General features: G+C 42.0%; 1 protein-coding gene and 1 pseudogene across 1 annotated transcript in view; both read right to left on the reverse strand.

The window, feature by feature from the left end:
- Positions 1–21,988, reverse strand: part of JAK1 (Janus kinase 1) — a 255,358-nt gene that overhangs the window by 143,315 nt on the left and 90,055 nt on the right. The gene's annotated exons all lie outside the window — the stretch shown is intronic.
- On the reverse strand, positions 10,948–12,620 carry LOC144577020 (solute carrier family 2, facilitated glucose transporter member 3 pseudogene; annotated as a pseudogene).

A 21,988-nucleotide genomic window follows, 5' to 3' on the forward strand; every position in this document is an offset into this window, starting at 1 on the left:
GCTTGTGCCTGTAGTTCCAACTGCTCAGTAGTCTGAGGTAGGAGGATCACTTGAGCCTGAGAGGTTGAGGCTGCCATGAGCCATGATCCTACCACTGCACTCCAGCCTGGGTGACAGAGTAAGACTCTGTCTCCAAAAGAAAAAAAATCAAATTAATATTTATTGTTTAAAAATTATTTGCATAGGCTGGGTGTGGTGACTCATGCCAACTCCAACACTTTTGGAAGCCAAGATGGGAGGAGTGCTTGAGGCCAGGAGTTCAACACCAGCCTGGGCAACATAGAGAGACCTTGTCTCTACAAAAAAAAATAAAAATTAGCTAGGCGAGGCAGCATGCACCTGTAGTCCTAGCTACTGAGGAGGCTGAGTCAAGAGGATTACTTGAGCCCAGAAGGTAGAGACCACAGTGAGCCATGATTGTGCCACTGCAGTCTAGCCTGGGAGACAGAACAAGACTCTGTCTCAAAGAAAAAATAAAAGGAAATGAAAAGGAAAGAAAGAGATTTAAGGAATATAAAGAGAGGGGAGGAGGACATGAATGTTCATTCTATTTTTTATTCTAATATATTTTATACAGCTAAATGTTTTACATGTTCAGTATTTAAACAATGTAAGATTTCAATGGATGTTTTGAAGTGTCAAAATTGCTATTTTTTTTTTTTTTTCAAATGGAGTTTCACTCTTGTTACCCAGGCTGGAGTGCAATGGCGCGATCTCGGCTCACCGCAACCTCTGCCTCCTGGGTTCAGGCAATTCTCCTGCCTCAGCCTCCTGAGTAGCTGGGATTACAGGCATGCGCCACCATGCCCAGCTAATTTTTTTTTGTATTTTTAGTAGAGAGGGGTTTCACCATGTTGACCAGGATGGTCTCGATCTCTTGACCTCGTGATCCACCCGCCTTGGCCTCCCAAAGTGCTGGGATTACAGGCTTGAGCCACTGCGCCCGGCCCAAAATTGCTATTTTTTAAAATCAAGACTGCCGTTTTCTCTTGAAAATATAATATTAAGTAAATGTTCACCCTCTGTTTAACAATCTCTTCCCTCATTTCACTTTGCAAAAAAAAAAGGAAAAGGAAAATCAAATGTTGAATCTCTTACAGCTGAAATAACCTTTGACCCTGACTGAGCAGATCTTTGTCTACATGCTCACTAACCAATTGAATCAGCTTCCATCTAAGGTGGGGAAGTGATCAGACTTACAGGAAGGAGGCCCTTTTCTATTGCTTAGTACCATTCAAACAGTAGGCTGTCTAAAATACTTATTCATAATGACAGAAAGTAAGAAAAAAATCTGATTAAATATAATGGGAAGGAAAGGGAATATATATAATATTTTAGCTTAAAGGTATCATGTATGATATATAATAAAAGTTCAATAGGTATTTGCTAAAGATATAATTCAATAAAGAAAAAAGATGAAAAGCAAATGAATCATATATGTATGTATAATTGTAAATGTCCACATTATCTTTTTAGACTAAAAGTCTTCAGGTAATTGTCCAAAGTAGAACTTCAGTAACTCTACCATAAATTCGATACTTAGGTATTACATATTAGGTACTGCCCTAAAATCACTGCTTGAGAAAAAACTTGATTCTGATTTGGAGAACTTCCTTCCCTGACTTCTGAAGAACATCAGGTTTATCTTCCTCAGATACTTCAACTCTCATAAAACGTCAACTTCAGTCTAACTGCCCCACAGATGAGTAGTTAAGGTAACTTTGGAGTAATACCAACTTAAGTTTAAATTTCGGCTCAGCTCCACCATTTACTAGGGTGTATCCCAGGCAAGTTCCTAAATTAATCCTGTTTCCTTATACATAAAATTGGAATCATACTACCCAGCCCATTGACCTCAGTAAATGGTTATGAAGGTTAGATAAGAAGGTTTGTACAAACTCACTATCCCTAGTATGGCACATGGATCTGCCCTTAACTAGCTAGCAGCTAGCTGGGGAACATACTTAACTCAGGTCCATCTGGAAACTCATCAGACACTAGCCAGGCAAGAGACGTACTAGGGAAAATGCCCGTGAAGGATCAAGGAAAAGCAAGCAGAGAAAGTGAGGAAAGCCTCCCAATCATGCTGCAACTCCATCATCTGTGGAAGTAGAGAAGGAAAAGGATGATCAGGATAGAGTCAAAGTCTGTAGCACAGTTACAAAAAAGCCCTGATTAGGCCAGTCAGAGTCCTTGAGTCAAAGTGGCCACTTCTCACAGGAATTAGCCAGCATTTTTTTCCCCTTTTTTTATTTTGAGAGACGGAGTTTTGCCCTTGTTGCCCAGGCTACAGTGCAATGGCGTGATCTCAGCCCACTGCAACCTCTGCCTCCCAGGTTCAAGCAATTCTCCTGCCTTAGCCTCCAAAGTAGCTGGGATTACAGGCATGCACCACCACGCCCAGCTAATTTTGTATTGCCTTTTTTTTTCTTTTAGAATCAGGGGTTTCACTGTATTGCCCAGGCTGGAGTGCAGTGGCTATTCACAGGAGTGATTGTAGTACACTGCAGCTTTGAACTCCTGGACTTAAGTGATCTTCCTGTCCTAGCCTCCTGTGTAGCGAGGACTGTAGGCATGCACCGCTGTACCGCAAAAGAACTGACAAGCTTTTATATACCTACCATGCTCAGTCATTGGTATGGAAAGCCCAGCTCTGTGCAGACATGGTGGCATATACCCACAGAGGCAACGGCTGCGGCTGCCAGTCAGTCATGTTCCCACAGCAGATCTGAGCAGTGCACTTTCATGTGGCCACATTTCATGCACTGGACTGCACAGATCCACCTCTGCATGCATGCTCAGGGAGCAGCCTCTTCACAAGTCCATGGACTGCTTTTCCTGAAGGGAAACTTAGAAGTGATAGGTTAACAGGACAAACTATGGCCAGGTCTCAGGCCCAACCTGGTTCTCATCCTGTCCCTTTGGCACAGTCCATTTCCCTCACCCTTAGCTATCACCTTGGCAAGTCCTGATGGCTTATTGAGAGATGTTATGGGATGACATTACCTAAATCTTCATTCCTCGTAGATCTGAGCCCTTTGCAGTCATACTCTTCTCAGGCCAGGAGTACCATACACACCAATCCTAATTCCAGTGAGTCAAGGGAGTACCAGGAAAGGCCCAAGGAGATCTCCTGGGTTCCACAAATCTTCCTCCCTAACCCCATCCACTTCCTTGGGTTGATGAGGATGGATTCTCCCTGTCATCATGGTGGCTGTTTTCTCCTGCTGGTCCCTAGAGACAAGGAATTCAAAGTGCCCTGGTGGCACTGTAATTTGTAATTCAATGGGACTCTGTGTCCTGGCAAGAGTAGACTGAGTTTGGGGAACAGAATCTTTAACCCTTGATGAACACAGAGTTTTGGGGACTGGAAGGACAGTTCCCAGTGGGTCATTGGGAGTGATGGCAAGTGGGACCACTCCTATTTTGACCCCTTTTTTCTAGATTCATTTATTCTTTTTATTGTGGACACAGTGCCATATAGAGATCTCTGATTCAATGCATCATCCCAGCCTTTTAGAAGGTGGCCTCCTATCGCTGCAGGTATGCTTTTGAAAAGCCATTTCCACATTCTGTGAGGTCAGCTGCTCTGAGTGGTGTTATATATGATCCATGGATCCCACGGTCATGGACCCACACATTTTGAGATTTTATGTAGCATCTTTTTTGGCTATATATTTGCCTCTAAAGGACACTATGCTCTATTAACCATCTGCAATTCCTGCAGATCAAGCCACCTTGGCTGCTCCTCTGACCTTGTTGGTTATTATGGTGATTGTGAACTCATGGCTTCTGGGAGTCACATACTTCCAGCTGGTCTCTACTCCTTGACCAGAGCTCCCATCATGCCATGGCTGTTAAGGAGCTCAGCTGTGGGATCACTCTCCTACTTTGAGCAATGGCCTGCAGAGGAGGCTGCTATTATGCTTGCTAGCAACGCCAATGTCTTTCTCAACAGTGTATTCTTAATGGTCTTGGTGAATGGTGTGTTCTTTGGGCCTCACATGGAACATAATCCTCAGTGGGTCTTCTGGTCTTACATGGTATTTCCATCATAACATGCCCCTTCCCCCAACCTTTTAATCCTTCCTCTACCTTCTGCCAGCGTAACTTGGGCTTCTCCACTTTACCCAGGTTTAGCCACCACCTTTTCCAGGCTTCTAAAAGCCGCCCCACAATAAGTTTGCCTCATCCTCTAGGGTCTTTGCTAGGGTATTAGATCCTGTGTCTTGAAAGAGTGTCCTTAAGTCTGAGCTCCAGAAACAGCTATACTTCTCTTGAGCAATGTTCCTTATCACTTACATAGTTGATTGTATTTCTCCTTTTGATCTGATTGTTAAAAACTTCAGAAACCTCAAGGTATGGTGGCACACACCTGTAATCCTAGCACTTTCAGAGGCAGAGGCGGGTGGATTGCCTGAGCTCAGGAGTTTCAGACTAGTCTGGGCAACACAGTGAAACCCTATCTCTACTAAAATACAAAAAAATTAGCTGGGTATGGTAGCGTGTGCCTGCAATCCCAGCTTCTTGGGAGGTTGAAGCAGGAGAATTGTTTGAACCTGGGAGGCAGAAGTTGTTTGAACCTGGGAGGCAGAAGTTGAGCTAAGACCGTGCCACTGCACTCTAGCCTGGGTGACAGAGCGAGACTCCATCTCCAAAAAAAAAGAAAAGAAGTTCAGAATCAAATTTTAATCATACATCTATTACATATACAGGATACAGATATATAGGAACTTATGACATGTGCTTTATATGCTGTACTTCACAACAGCTTCATCTTTTTTTTTGTTTTTGAGACAGGATCTCCCTCTATCACCCAACCTGGAGTGCAGTGGTACAACCACAGCTCACTTCAGCCTTGACCTCCTGGCTCAAGCGATCCTCCCACCTCAGCCTCCCACATAGCTATGACCACAAGTGCATGCCACCATGCCCAGCTAAATTTTGTTTTATTTTTTGTAGAGAAGAGGTCTTGCTATGTTTCCCAGCCTGGTCTTGAACCCCTGGGCTCAAACAATGCTCCTATCTCAGCATCCCAAAGTACTGGGATTATAGGCATGAGCCACTGCACCCAGACTTTTTTTTTTTAACTTATTTTCACTTCATACTGAATCTCCTACTTGCATTTATTGAACACACTATCTTCTCAACACTGTGCTAAGTACATATGTGTTATCTCATTTAACCCTGGTTTTCCTACTCTGTGATCTTGAGGAAGACACTGAATTTCTATAAGCTTTAATTTCATCATTGGTAAGTAAGGATAATCCTAATGTCCACTTTGTAGGATTATAATGAGGATTAATGATGGTAGTTAACATCAGCAGTTATTAAAATATACTCAAATCTTTTTGCCTAAAACAACTTAAAATATCTGATTTAATTATTTTGTAGGATGTCAATGTAGTAATGTCTAGAAAGATAAACATTAGTTTATTATAAAAACACTCAACATACAGAGCAGAGTATGTGTTACTAATCTTATTTATTATGGCTTTAATGTAATTAAAGGCTTCTGTGGTTCCTGTAATTAAGAGCAACATAACAGAATCAATAAAGCTTAAGACATAATGAACATCCATACAGAACACATATTTATGGTTTTTTTTTAAATAGGTAAATGAGATGATGGCCCCCTCGGAGAGCAGTGAGCCCGAAGATGCTTCACTTCAAAATCCATTCAGTTTTACAGGAATCTCAGATTGCTTTGGGCTGACTTACTAGCCATAATAACGAGGCTTATTCTACTCCTGGGATTTAGTATACTGTATTAATAATTAAAACATCTTATGAGCAAACGCTATTCTGACAACCAAGCCTGGAGCGCTGGAAAGACTGCTGGATTAGAAAGCAGGACTCTACATGCTGGATGAGCTCTTCAATAGATTTTTTTAAAGAACTTAGAGCAGTATTTTTAATGTCTCCGAGCTCAGATTTCTCCTTAGTTTGGATCACATTATTTTATGATGGCTATCAGCATCAAAATTCTATGCATCTTTACTTTTTAACTTTATCATGTCCATGTACAAGTTAATGGCCACAAAATGATGTATGCATTTGAAAAATGGGGTAACTGAAGTGTAAAGTTTAAATTATATTCCAAAAGGCAATAGGAAAATAAATTGTAGCTGAACAAGAATTGGCCAGGCACAGTGGCTCCTGCTGGTAATCCCAGCAGTTTAGGAGGCCAAGGCAGGGGGATCACTTGAGGCTAGGAGTTCAAGATAAACCTGACAACATAGTGAGACCTCCTCTCTAGAAAAAAAAATATATTAGCCATACACAGTGGTATGCAGATGTAGCTCCAACTACTTGGAAGCTACGGTGGGAGGATTGCTTGAACTCAGGAGTTCAAAGCTGTAGTGAGCTATGATGGTGCCACTACACCCCAGCATGGGTGACAGAGACCTCATCTCTAAAAAAATAGAAACAAAATGAAATAAAAGTAGAAAAGAATTAGATATGACTTCTTCCCAAGTTCTAATTTTCTCTTATCCTGCTAGGAGTGTGGATACATAGAAATTATATATTTTCAGAGGTCTATGGCATCAAACATTTTAACTCAATTCAGCAAATACTTACTCAGTACAAGTATGTTCCAAGCACTGTGTTAGTTTTCGATAGCATGATGCAGGATACACATGATCAGTAACAATCAACTGAACAGCTACATGTATAGGGGACTATACTAAGCCCTTGCCAGGTGTGGCTACCCTTCCTCTAGTGTGCAGAGGAAAAGGCAAGACATCCATCTGAAAAACAGATAATCAAGCATCAAATGGCTGATACAGACATAAATGTCATAAGATTTCAGACACAGGAAACATCACTGAAAATCCAGACAGACTTCATGGACCGTGTGAAATGTGAACTGAACTGCAAAGGACACTGAAAAATCAAAGAGGCAGAAAAGTGTTGGGCCTATTTAATTGGCACTTATATCCTTCCCAGAATTGTTAAGATTAGGTTTATTTTTGTGTCTGAAATGCTTGTGTGTTGTCTTCCCTCAATTTTAGATACCATGCCAGCAGAAACCACGTATAATACAATATTTATATTTGATCCGCATGACTGATATTTATAGAGCACCTACTATACATCAGACACTGTACTAAGTAAGCTTTGGAGAGGAGGGAAAGGTCAAGGAGGAAAGAAAAGAATTGGAGATAAAACTCAGAAATCAGATGAGGCCCTTTTGTCACTGAAAGATCTCAGTAAACTTGGTTTGAACTCTCAACACATTGCCTGGATTGTGGTTAAAGCCCTTTCAAGAGCAAGCTAACTTCTGGAAGCACACTTTCACGTTCTCATTTCTACTCTGTTCTGCACCATGCTGCAATGAAGGCACTCACACAAGATTCCCTGGGTTTGGCAGCCATCCCTGAAGAAGGAGGTAGGTAGGAATCACAGCTCTGCTGCCCCAGTAGCTGCTTTCTTCATTTTCCCTCTCCCCTCCCTCCTTTTGCCCTTATGTCCTACATTACAGATTGCCTCCCAAAATTTCCAAAACCTCCCTGCAGTATGCACGGCAAGTTGGCCCTCCTCTAACAGCTGGATCCTTGGTCTCAATTTTCCACCTCAAGCATTTTCCAACCTATTTATTCTATTACACCTAATTTTCTTTCAGGAAGAAACCTGGCACCAGCTGTTAAGCAATGGCGATATTTTCTCCACCTCATTACAGAAAGATAAGCGCACTGGTAACTCTAAGAGAAAGCCACAGGGCTATGAAGGGACAGAAGGAGAAAGCATAGGAAATGAGTCAGGAAGGGTTTTGGGGGCCTTTCTAAGTGGTCCCTTTCTCTGTCCCGAATTCACACCGTATTTATTGCCTTGGAAATGTGTCCTTTAATGCCTTCTATTGCTGTTTTCTTTCCATCTGTTTGTGCTTTATCTCCCTGACCAGATTTTTTTCAGTTCCAGTATGGCAGGCTTTTCTGTTCATCCCTGGAATGCTCATGGCACCTGACCTAGTGCCTCCTGGGTAATGGGCCTCACTGATTGGTCTGTTGAGTCCCAACGTGTGGAAGCTCTATGATTTGCCTACTTTCACAAGACCTTCCCTCAATTTTCCTAAAAATGCCACATGGCAGGTGTTTGACTTAATTAAAATAAATTAAAATGTCTCTAAGAATGCACTGAGTATTCAACCAATTGGCTTGAGAAGGCGGGAGATGCCCACTCAAGTTCCAGCCATGAGGTGTTGGAAAGGACTAATGTGTATTTAAGTACCCCTACCTCCCAGCCATCTGCTTTTATTCTCACAATCACCTTTTGCAGTGAGATTAGGTGATTTGCCAGTGTTCACACTATTACAGGGCAGGAACTGAAGTTTTTATCAGGGCACACCTAGCTTCAAAGCTCCTGTTCTTTTCAATGTCTCATACGTTCAGAGTAATAATGCCCCCTTAGAGATATTCAAATTCTCGTCATCACAAAGAAGGGCAGTTATCCACTAGGATGCAAACTAAACAAACCACCCCAATAATTGTTATCCTGGAGTTGTAAAAAGAAAATTGACTCCACAAACTTGAACAAGTGGCTTCACCTTTCTGAGTTTCCAGCTACTTATCTGCACATATACAATTCTACAGAGTTGATGTCAACATTAAGTTAAATAACACCATCTCATACACACACACACACACAATATCAGGGAAACAGTCTTTCTGTTAGCTGAAAACAAAGATCAGTTGCATTATTTGAAGATTTTAAGTGGTAAGTGAAAATTCTTCTACCTTTATAGAGTATAAAATAGGAGCTGACACCCAGGTCTGACATTCAGATTAGTTGGGCAGATGTCTTTTAATTGGGTTAACTCATTACATGACTTGGGAGGGGCATTAGCTGACTCACACAAGAACAGATTAACTATTAACCCAACATCACGCAGCTGCAGCCACAGTCCAGAAGGTAAATTGGCACCACCATCAATATCCTTTGAAGCCTTTCTCCATAGTAACTAACATTGCCCCTCAAACAGGGCACTTTCAGATTATCGCAATCAGCCCAGGTAGGAAGTAAGAGGGTTTAAGGTATGACCATTATAAAAAATAAGAACGTTCTTTAGGGGAGGGCTTGGGGAATGAAACCACTCTCCCCAGTCCCTTGATGACACCAAGTCCTGATATATGTCTCTAAGACCACAGGCTTGGCAGTGAATCAGAGCTGAGTTTTAGTTCTGCCTCATCCTAGTTGTGTGGCTGTGAGTAGTACGTTACTGCTTTAAATCTCAGTTTTTTAATCTGTAAAATGGGAGTGATAATATTTTATGTATTTTGTAATGTGTATATTCAGAATTTTTATTTTAAAACAAAGAACCAGAGTAACATTAATAATAGAAAATTCATGTGGAAATATTCACAATCTGGTCAGTGAGAAATGGGAAAACAACTTCCGTGCCTTACTGCCCAACCATTGTTTGAGGAGCCAGAAGTAGAGGTGAAGTTGGAAAAAAGTCACCTTTTCCAGCTAAACCCCACTGCATAGCTATGTGCATTTTTATTCAAAGGCTCAATGACCAGAAGGAACAGTGAGAACTGAAAACCAAAATACTGTTATTGGCAAGGGTTCAGCTAAAGAGTCTGAGATGTGTAAGCACCGAGAAGGGAAAAGGAGATCAATCAACACATGAAAAAGGGGCTGTAGGAACAAACACAGAGAAAATAAGTCAACAATAACCTACTTCCACCCAGAGCAAAGTGACACTGCACATACATTCATCCTCCCAGTGTGGCTACACTGCACAGTGACTCATACTGTCTCCAACGTGGCCTATTGGAAAGATTCAAGTCCCCTAAGGGCACCCAGCACAGGACCATGGTGGCATGGTAACAGACATAGACAAGCATGCCGTGACCATGAAGCAACAACACGCTTTAGATAATAATCGTTCAGGAAAAAAATCCTCTCCCAGAGCTGAGGTGTCAAATTCCAAGTTAGCTATAAACATTCTTTTTGGAATTCCTTTAAAGGTATGGGTTAAAATAAAATAAAATCAACACCTAAAATCTCCTAAAGAACAAAATGGAGACATAATGAACCTCTACCAAGAACCAATTATTTTGGATTTCTCATTTGGATGGCTCTCCCACCAGACGGATGGTGGGATTACTTAAAAAGTAATGAGTCTACTATAAGGGGAAGGAGTTTTTTGGTCCAGTAAGAAGTAACAGGCTTTCTAGAAATAACTTTCCCTTCCCTGGACTTCATCCAAAATTAGAACCCATCAACTGTGATCAACTACAAAGCCCATCTTAGTTAACAATTTTAGATTTCAAGCAATACTACAGATAAACTATAATCTTAAATTTAAAATTTTCAAAAGAAATCAGTAGCTTTATTATACAGGCATATTACTTTTCTGAGAAATTAAACTTAAGAGTTTCCATCTGAAGGACAGAAATTAAGAGGTAATGTGCAGACCTGAGGCTCCGTATCATAAACTCTCCAATAAAGAATTACATTTCTCTCTAAATTCTTCTTGTTGCACCTTAACCTCTCAAGCATCAAATCATCTACTCTATAATGTCTTTTAAACACCTCCCTTTCACCCCAATTTTCTTATGTTTTCATTGCTTGGCAAAAGTACATTTAAAAAATAAATATATGTAATTAAACCAGAAGGCAAAATACATAAAACTCAAGTTAATTTCCTGTGTCCAGCTGTATGGAAATGAGGAAGGTGCTCTTGCATAAACCCCCTCTGCTTTCCACACTTGTGTATCTGCTTCCTGGTAAGTCTAAGGTTGGGGCAACTGTACCTTACTCTTCCTCCTCTATATCCCCTAATGGGGCAATATTAGAATCCAAGAGAGGAAGAGCTGGCAAAGTTGTCATATGCCAAGTGGCCAATCCCTCCTGAAATGAAGGTAGGTTCATTTGGTCTCTCCTAAGTGAAAAAGAATGTCCAAGAAATGAAATATTTAAAAAGCCATTGAAAATCCAACAAGCCCCAGCCTTGTGGAGAGAAAGGAATTGAGTAGCGGCATTCAGAAGCAGTCCTGGGTTCATCCTGATGAGGTACCTCCGTCTTCAGGGAGAAGTGGCTTTCCCATGCTGAGAGGGAGGGGAAGGAGGCATGACTTAGACATTGGTGGTGGTCTCCTTAGCAGGCTGGCTGCTGTTTGTCTCCACGATGTGGTCCTTCTGGATCTATTCACATCATGTGCCTGCCCTTCAAAGGCCTGTGTGATATCCTCAAAAGTCCTGTGACAGGTCTCAGAGACTTTGAAGACGATAAAAATCAAGAAGGTAATGAGGAAGCTGGTGAAGATAATAAAAACACAGACTCCTAAATAGTAAGCAGCAGCAGGCTAGGAAGTTGGAGGTCCGATTGGAGCAGCTGGCCACTGCCATCACATCTGGGCCAGGGCCCTGGCTGAAGAGTTCAGCCACAATAAATCAGGGAATGGGGCCTGGCCCAATTTCAAAGAAGACCACAAAGACCAAGATAGCCCGAATACAGACAAAGCTTATCCCATTATACTCATCCTTTAATAACAAACAGTCGTGAGGATGGAACAAAATCATCCCTCCAAAGTCTGTCATATCTAGAGTCTGTTTTCCTGCCCTTTCCATCAGAAATAGGGAAACTACAGTGAAGACAGTATTAGCCACACCTGCACCGACGTTGGCCTAGATGGGCTCTTGAACAACTGCACCCTTGAAGATTCCTGTTGAGTAACAGAACACAGCATTGATTCCAGAGAGCTGCTGAGACAGCTGGAGCACAATGGAAATGATGATGGGCTGTCAGTAGCTGGATACTCCAAAGAGCTCCAGCACGGTGACTTGCTTTTCTTGTGCCATCCTTGCACTCTCATCTTTCATCTCCGGGATGTTGTGGGATGCATCCTAAGGAGGATCTCCTTAGCATTCTCCTAATGAAGAAAAATGTGGGACTTTCAGGGCAAAATGGAAGGAGAGCAGGAAAGATGGTAAAGCCTAATGGCCTGGGACATAGCTCTTCAGACCCCAGGATGAATTCCAGACCAAAGATCTGGGCCACCAGAATTCTGAAAACAATGCCCAGCTGGTTGAGAGTGCCAAAGGCACCTGCAGCACAGTAGGTGAGATGCATATGAGCACAAAACCTGTGCAGAGCCCACAGAAGAGGCCAATAACCAAGTGGCCCAGGATCAGCATTTCAATGGACTCAGCTACTTTACACAATCCCATAAGACAGCCACTAGTGACAACAAACAGGTTGATGATAAGCATTGAATTGTGCCTGCCAAAGCGGTTGACAAAGAATCTAATGGAAAAGGAGCCAATCATACCACCAATGGAGAATATGGCCACAGACAGAGACCAGAGGGACATGCACAAGACCTCAGAGGGAGGAGTATTTGCCATGTCCTTCAAAGCATTGATAAATTCCCTTATGATCATCTAAGGGGCATTGATGACCCCAGTGTTGTAGCCAAATTGGAAAGAGCCAACTGTAGCAACTGTAATGGTGAAGATCAGAGATGGAGTTACCTTCTGCATCCCCATGGCCCTAATCTAATTCTTTCTTGCTTACTTGCCTTTTTTTTGTGGTCAAATGACCATAGATTTTTTTTTTTTTTTGAGATAGAGTTTTGCTCTTGTCTCCCAGGCTGGAGTACAATGTTCAATCTCAGCTCACTGCAACCTCCGCCTCCCAGATTCAAGCTATTCTCCTGCCTCAGCCTCCCAAGTAGCTGAGATTACAGGCACCTGCTACCACGCCTGGCTAATTTTTATATTTTTAGTAGAGATGGGGTTTCACCATGTTGGTCAGGCTGGTCTCAAACTCCTGACCTCAGGTGACTAATCTGCCTCAGCCTCCCAAAGTGGTGGGATTACAGGTGTGAGCCATCATGCCTGGCTCCTAATCTAATTATTTTCAAGTCTTTAGGAAAAATCTAGGAGTGTGATTCGAGAGACACCTTTTTCAACCAATGAAACCTTCAAACTTTCCTTCTTGGCAGCAAGTTTTCTCCAGGCCCTCAGGAATGTTCTAGAGCTCTCACCATTACAGCATCTCCTATTTTCTGTCTTCTAAAGTTGTTGTAGAGATTAAATTAAATAATAAGCTAGGTGAAGTGGCCCATGGGTGCATGTCTGTAGTGCCAGCACTTTGGGGGCTGAGGCAAGAAGCTCACTTGAGCCCAGGTGTTCAAGATCAGCCTGGGAAACATAAGAAGACCCTGTCTCTACAAAAAAATAGTTAGCCAGGCATGGTGTTGCATGCCTGTAGTCCCAGCTAATTGGGAGGCTATGGTGGGAGGCTTGAGCCCAGGAGGTCAAGGCTGCAGTGAGCCATGATTGTGCTACTGCCCTCAAGCCTGGGTGACAGAGAGCCTGCCCAACCTCCCCACAAAAAAGAAGAGTATAAAATACTTAGTACAGTATCTGGCACATTGTAGGCTCTTCATAAAGTTGGTTATTATTTTATTATTAGCAGGGACCAAGGCCTTAAAGTTGTAAGATGCAGGGAAATAACAAAAGAAAATAAAGAAAGGCTCCCTGTTGCTGAAGAAGCCATTGCCACAGTCAGGTTCCCAAGGTCTATCACAATTTGGCTTGCAGCCAGTCTTACCCCATGGTTACCTGCATGCATCCTGGGAAAACTTCCTTTGCTCCTCAAGGTAGGCAGAATTCCTCCTTTAGTTTCCCAAAGTACTACTTTCCCGTATCACTCTGCGTTCTATTTTGCTTGCATAGCTATCCAGTCTACCCTACCTCAGCCCAGACTGTGAGTTTATAGACAGCAGGAACCAGACAGTCATCTTTGTATTTGCAGCCATAGGCATTCTGTAAGTATTAGATGAATGGATGGATGGATGGATGGATGGATGGATGGATAGACAGATAGATAGATAAGGAACATGGGATAACTAGTGACTTGAAAGGATTAGGTCCCGGTACCCAGGGGACTAATTAAGATAGTCATTGCTTCACAAGCTTGCCTAAGGCTGAATCTGAAAGAAATGCAGAGGACATGACATTTGCAGAATTGTTTGTCTGGTGAGCAATCTACATGTGCCTCCAAGGGAAAAGCATGGCTAGTTGATGACTGCTGGCAGAGCTGGTATCAGGCAGAATACCTTGGCAACCAGGCAAGGCAGGATGATGCCTCTAAGTTTTCCTGCAGCCTGAAAGTTAATAGATTAGTCAATTAGGAACAAGTCCTTCCAAAGACTCAGTTTCAGGCAGACTTGTGGAATGACTATTCTCTCTGTGATTGTGTTTACTGTTAACAATGATGCAAGATCTAAAGACAGAAAGTGGGCATGAAATGTGGTTCTCACAGAAGATGGACAGTCTGGAGATAACATTTCCAAGTACCTAGAGGACAAAGTATTTTAAATCATAGGGCAATATAGAGGGAGACATTGTATCTTGACTTTTCAGAAACCATTCTTATTTTATTCATTTTGTTAAAAGCAATTGAAGATGATAACATTCATTGATTGATCACTGATTGTATACCTCATACTTTTTAAGAAAGTGATATGCTAGAGTTGGCCTTCCCTGGCTCATGAGAGTCAACTATCTATGTGTTTTCTCAAGGCTGCATTAGATAGTTTTAACTGCCATCTTAAAATCAGCCATGTCAGGAGTATTCAACTTCCCAGACTCAAATGATAGAAATTGGCAAACACTAAAAATCAGTGTTTTCACTCTCATCCCTTCTGAGAGCTGCTTGCCACACATTTACTGCACACCACTGATTTTACAATGAATGATCCTACTTAGCCCTTCCCATATTCCTACTTTACAGATGAGAAATTGAAGTTTAGAGATTAAATAACTAACTCACTTATTACAAACATTTTTGTGGCAAAGGCAGGATTGAAATTCAGACCATCTGTCTCCAAAGTTCATGCATTTAACCATTTTTTTTCTTTTTTTTTTTTTGAGACAGAGTCTTGCTCTTGTCTCCCAGGCTGGAGTGCAGTGGTGTGATCTCAGCTCACTGCAACTTCCCCCTCCTGGATTCAAGTGATTCTCCTGCTTCAGCCTCTCCTGCAGCAGCACAGGCATGCATCAGCATGCCCGGCTAATTTTTGTATTTTTAGTAGAGACGGCGTTTCAGCATGTTGGCCAAGATGGTCTGGATTTCTTGACCTCATGATCTGCACCCCCTTGGCCTCTCAAAGTGCTGGGATTACAGGCATGAACCACTGTGCCTGGCCAATATTTAACCATTATTTGCAACACTTTACTGTTTTAAAATCGGGGGCGGGGGGATGCGGTGGGAACCTACCTTATAACCTAATTTTAAGATTTCAAACCCTACTTAAGTCAGCAAAATGGCAGTGTAGGCAGCTTGAAGCTCCTGTCCCCCCATAGAAACTCAAGAAACAAGCAGAAGCTGTCAGAATCAACTTTGTCAGACTCTGGAAAAAAGTCAGAGGCTTACAGCAACCAAGTGGATGCTGAATTAAGAAAAATAACAAATGGGCCAGGTGTGGTGGCTCACCCCTGTCATACCAGCATTTTGGGAGGTCAAGGCAAAAGGATCTCTTGAGCCCATGAGTTTCAGACTAGCCTGGAAACACAGTGAGACCCTGCCTCTACCAAAAATAAAAATTAACCAGGTCTGTTGGTACATGCCTGTAGTCCCAACTACTGGGGAGGCCGAAGTGGGGGGATCATTTGAGTCTGGGAAGTCAAGGCTGCAGTGAACTATGATCTAGACACTACACTGAAGCCTGGGTGACAGAGTGAGCCCCTATCTAAAGAATATATAGATAAGGCTGGGCGTGGTGGCTCACGCCTGTAATCCCAGCACTTTAGGAGGCTGAGGCAGGCAGATCACAAGGTCAGGAGTTTGAGACTAGCCTGGCCAACATAGTGAAACCCCCATCTCTACTAAAAATACAAAAAATTAGCTGGGCATTTTGGCAGATGCCTGTAATCCCAGCTACTTGGGAGGCTGAGGCAGGAGAATCACTTGAACCCGGGAGGTGGAGGTTGCAGTGAGCCGAGATCTTGCCACTGCACTCTAGCCTGGGTAACAGAGCAAGCCTCCATCTCAATAAATAAATAAATAAATAATAAGTAAATAAAATGAGAGGAAAATTTTGTGGCATTTCTATTTGCTTTTACTCCATACCTTACCTTGCAACAGTCTTGAAGACAGAAGCCCATACTGTCAGCATGGACTGTGGTCTCTGGTTCTAGAGGGAGCAAAGCAGACCTTATTTGAAAATTATTGTGTAGATTGGTTTTAACTTGTCTGAGGATACATGAAGGACTGGTACAAAGTGCTTATCTCTGTTTGCCTAACTCTGAACTAACCCAGATTAGAAAAGCATCAGGCATTGCCTGAATCATCATAAGATAGAATAAGGCCTGAGGCAAAAGATCACAGTTGAAACGTGCAATAAACCACCTCAGGCCTGGGCCAAAAATTTGAGGACAGAGTTTATTTAGAAAGTTAGGACAATCAAAAGCACCTGTGTATGCAGGGAATTTAGAAAGCCATGCATGTGCCCAGGGCAAGATGCTTGCTCAGAAAAGATGTGATAAAAACTTCAGCTTTCATCACAGCTGATTCCTAAGCTCCGAGCAAGCCTGGCTAAGTGTTGAATGAGGGCCCCAGCACAGCCCAGTTGGCAAAGACTGAGAAAAGTATTTTTGTTTGTTTCTTTTGTTTCTTAGCTCCTGACATTCAAGTAAAATTCCGTCAAAACACTCACTGAAAACCAGGCACAGTGGCTGACGCCTATAATCCTGGTATTTTGGGAGGCTAAGGAAGGCAGATTGCTTGAGGACAGGAGTTCGAGGCCAGCCTGGACAATGTGGTGAAACCCCATTTCTACTAAAAATACAAAAATTAGTCAGGCATGGTGGCATGAGCCTGAAATCTTAGCTACACAGGAGGCTGAGCCAGGAGAATTGCTTGAACTTGGGAGGTTGTGGTAAGCAGACATCACACCCATGCACTCCAGCCTGGATGACAGAGCAAAAACTCTGTCTCAAAAAAAAAACAAAACGACCAAACCAACAAACCAGCAAAAAAAACTACTCACTGAATACAAGCTAAGGCACAGAGACTTCAGCAACCACACATGACAAAGAAAAGTCTCCGCAAAAATAGGAAAAGTTACTAGAACAAGACTACTACAGGCCTCAACAATAAAAACAAAAACAACCACAAAGAAAAGGAAACTCCAAAGAAGGAGAATAATCTTATTTCCAGAGTTGCCACAATATAGTATTCAAAAGTCCAGTTTTCAAAAACAACAAAAGAACACAAGAAGGTACACAAAGAAACAGGTAAGTATACTTCAATAAAACAAAATAAACAGACAGAAACCATGCCCGAGGAAGCCCAGACATTGAACTTATCAGACAAAAACTGTAAAACAATGGTCTTAAATGTGCTGAAAAAGCTAAAGGAAAATGTGTAAACAAAACTAAAGAAAATCAGGAAAATAGTTCATGAACAAAATGAGAATACCAATACAACGATAGAGATTATAAAAAGAAACCAAACAGAAGTTTTGGAGCTGAAAAGTAGTAGAATAACTGAAATGAGAAAACCACTAGAGGGGTTTGTATCAGTTTGCTACCATAACAACATAGACTGAGTGGCTTGAAAAACAGAAATGTATTTTCTCACAGTTCTGGAGGATGGAAGTACAAGATCAAGGTGTTGGCAGGGTTGGTTTCCTCTGTGGTCTCTTTCCTTGGCTTGTAGATTGCAGCTCTCCTCCTATCTCTTCACATGGTCGTACCTCTGTGCATGCACACTCTGACATCTCTTCTTCTTACACAGACACCATATTGGATTATCATATTGGATTAAGGCCCTAACCTAGCCATTCAAATCTAATTGTCTCAAACTAAATAATTAAATTTATTTAATTTAATTAGTTTGATCACCAGGAATGAGCATGCCGGCTTTCAAAACTGCTATTCAACATCTACTGAAAATTCTAGCCAGAGCAATTTGACAGGAAGCAGAAAGAAAGGGCATCCAAATTGGAAAGAAAGAGGTAAAACTGTGTCTCTATGACCATAGAATCTATAAGAAAGCTACTTGAGCTAATAAATAAATTCAGCAAAGTTGCAGGTTTTAAGATCAACACACAAAAATCAGTGGTCTATACATCAGCAGTGGATATTTGAAAAGGAAATAAAGAAAGCAATTCTATTTGCATTACAATAGCATCAAAAAGTATAAATACTTAGGAGTAAATTTATCCAAGGAAGTGAAATGTTATATACTGTAAACTATAAAAACATTACTGAAAGAGATTAATGAAGATATAAATAATGAAAAGACACCCACATTTATAAATTGGAAGACTTTGTATGTTAAGATAACAATACCCAAAATAATGTACAGATTTGACACAATTGCTATCAAAATCCCAATAGCTTTTTTGTATAAGTAGGAAAAGGTCAGGAGTTGAAGACCAGCCTGGCCAACATGGTGAAACCCCATCTCTACTAAAAATACAAAAATTAGCTGGGCATGGTGCCTCGTGCCTGTAGTCCAAGCTATTTAGGAGGCTGAGGTCTGAGAATCACTTGAACCTGGGAATCGGAGGTTGCAGTGAGCCAAGATCATGCCACTGCACTACAGCCTAGGCATCAGAGTGAGACTTGGTCTCAAAAACTTTTTAAAAACTTAATATGGGATTGCAAGGGACCTGAAATAGCCAAAATAATCTTAAAAAAAAAAAAATCAAAGGTGGAGGACTCACACTTCCTGATTTCAAAATTGAAGAAACTACAGAAATCAAAACAGTGTGATACTGGAATAACAATAGACATAGAGACCAATGGATTATAATGTAATGTCCAGAAATAAACCCTCATATTTATGGCCAATTGATTTTTGACAAGGGTGTCAACTCCATTCAATGGGGAATGTACAGTTTTTTTAAAAAATGGTGCTAGGGCAGAGGGAAGATGGCGCTGTAGGACCAACTCAGGATTGCAGCTCCCAGTGAATCCGCAGAGGGTGAGTGGACGCCACATTTCCATATGGATCTTTACTGTCCACAGACTAGGAGATTCCCAGGTGTAAGAGCCCCATGGGCTGCCAGCGCGGCAGTTTGGGCCAGTGTGGCTGTTTGGGCCGAGGATGCAGTGCAGAGGCACTCCGTACAAAATACACTGGTTTGGTTGCCCTGTTAAATCGGCAATTGGAGATTTTGGAAGGCAGATTAGCATATTCATCTGATTAAATGGGACTTAAACAAAAAGCCAGGCCAGGAGATTCCCGGGCAGCAACGTGGGAGAGAGTCAACCTTTCAACTTAAAAAAAAAAAAAAAAAAAAGAGCTGTGAGGCAGGGAGCCAGGTAATCAGGCTCGGCGAGTCCCACCCCCACAAAAACCAACAAAACAGCAATTGGAAATGCTCAGGGTTGAGAGTTTCACGGCAAGCACAGCTGAACCCAGGATAGTGCAGCTTGGTGGGGGAGGTGCGTCCGCCACTACCGAGGCATGCGACCCCTACAAAGGTACTCAGCCATTGCTGACGCAGCCTGCCATTGCGGAGGCAACCCGCCATAACAGAGAGAGTCCGCTACTACAGAGGTGGGCCAACATTGCCACTGCAGTTCTAACCACACCCATATAAACAGGACTACAGGGAATTACACACGGCAGCAGGGCGGAGCCCACGGCAGCTCATCATAGCCACTACAGGCAAGCAGTGACTAGACTGCCTCCTTGCTTGGCAGGAAAGTGCAATGGATACTTATAAATAAAGCCCTAACTCCCCGGGACAGAGCACCTGAGGAAAAAAAAAGGGGCTTTATGAGTTCTGCTGCAGCAGACTTAAACGTACCTGCCTAGCAGCCCTGAATGAACAACGGAGCTCACAGCTCAGTATTAGAGCTCCTATACAGTACAGACTGTGTCCTCAAGCAGCTCCCTGACCCCCGTATATCCAAAGAGTCACCTCACAAAGGACTGATCAGACTGACATTTGACAGGCATCATTCAGGGACAAAGATAGCAAAAGAAGAATCTGGTAGCAACCCTCACAGTTCCGCAGCTGCTACAGGAGTTCCCCAGGCAAGCAGGGCCTGGAGTGGACCTCAGCAGTCCTACAGCAGTGGGGCCAGACTGTTAGAAGGAAAAATAAAAAACAGAAATACTTCATCATCAACAATCTGGACGTCCACTCAGAGACCCAATCGGAAAATCAGCAACCACTCAGAAGACAGGTGGATAAATCCACGAACATGGGAAGAAATCAGCACAAAAAGAAGGAAAACACCTGAAACCAGAACACCTCGCCTCCTACAAAGGACCAAAACTCCTCACCAAAAAGGGAACAAAGCTGGACGGAGAATGAGTGTGATGAAATGACAGAATCAGACTTCAGAAGGTGGGTAATGAGAAACTTCCATGAGATAAAAGAACATGTTCTAAATCAATGCAGAGAAACTAAGAACCTTGAAAAAATATTTGAGAAAATGATAACAAGAATGGACAACTTAGAGAGGAATATGAGTGAATTAAAGGAGCTGAAAAACACAACACGAGAACTTTGTGAAGCATGCACAAGATTCAACAACCGAATTGACCAAGCAGAAGAAAGGATATCAGAAGTTGAAAATCAACTCAATGAAATAAAATGAGAAGCCAAGATTAGAGAAAAAAGTACAAAAAGGAATGAACAAAGTGTCGAAGAAATGTGGGACTATGTGAAGAGACCTAATCTACATTTGATAGGTGTACCTGAATGTGACAGAGAGAATGAATGCAAGCTGGAAAATACTCTTCAGGATATTATCCAGGAAAATTTCCCCAACCTAGCAAGGCAGGCCAATATTCAAGTCCAAGAAATACAGAGAACACCACAAATATATTCCGCAAGAAGAGCAACACCAAGGCACATAATCATCAGATTCACCAGGGTTGAAATGAAGGAGAAAATGCTAAGGGCAGCCAGAGAGAAAGGTCGGGTCACCCACAAAGGGAAGCTCATCAGACTCACAGCAGATCTCTCAGCAGAAACCCTACAAGCCAGAAGAAAGTGGGGGCCAATATTCAACATCCTTAAAGAAAAGAACTTTCAACCCAGAATTTCATATCCAGCAAAACTGAGCTTCATAAGTGAAGGAAAAATAAAATATTTTGCAAACAAGCAAGTACTCAGAGACTTTGTCACCACCAGGCCTGCTTTACAAGGGCGCCTGAAAGAGGCACTACACATAGAAAGGAACAACCAGTACCAGCCATTCCAAAAACATACCAAATGCTAAAGAGCATCAACAAAATGAAGAATCTGCATCAACAAATGGGCAAAACAGTCAGCTAGCATCAAAATGGCAGGATCAAATTCACACATAACAATATTAACCCTAAATATAAATGGGCTAAATTCACCAATCAAAAGACATAGACTGGCAAAGACACAGACTGCCACACAATAATAGTGGGACACTTTAACACTCCACTGTCAATATTAGACAGATCAACCAGACAGAAAATCAACAAGGATATCCAGGGCTTGAACTCAGACCTGGAACAAGCAAACCTGATAGATATTTACAGAACTCTCCACCCCAAATCCACAGAATATACATTCTTCTCAGCAACACATCAAACCTACTCTAAAATTGACCACATAATTGGAAGTAAAGCACTCCTCAACAAATGCAAAACAACTGAAATCATAACAAACAGTCTCTCAGACCATAGTGCAATCAAATTTAAACTCAGAATTCAGAAACGAACTCAGAACCACACAGCTTCATGGAAACTGAACAACTGGCTCTTGAATGTTGACTGGATAAACAATGAAATGAAGGCAGATATAAAGAAGTTCTTTGAAACCAACAAGAATGAAGACACAACATACCAGAATCTCTGGGACACATTTAAAGCAGTCTCTAGAGGAAAATATATAGCAATAAGTGCCCACATGAGAAGAGTGGAGAGATCCAAAATTGACACCCTATCATCAAAATTGAAAGAGCTAGAGGAGCAAGATTAAAAAAACCCAAAACCTAGCAGAAGACAAGAAATAACTAAAAGCAG

The sequence above is a fragment of the Callithrix jacchus genome, chromosome 7, assembly GCF_049354715.1.
Source record: "Callithrix jacchus isolate 240 chromosome 7, calJac240_pri, whole genome shotgun sequence".
NCBI classification, from domain to species: Eukaryota; Metazoa; Chordata; class Mammalia; order Primates; family Cebidae; genus Callithrix; species Callithrix jacchus.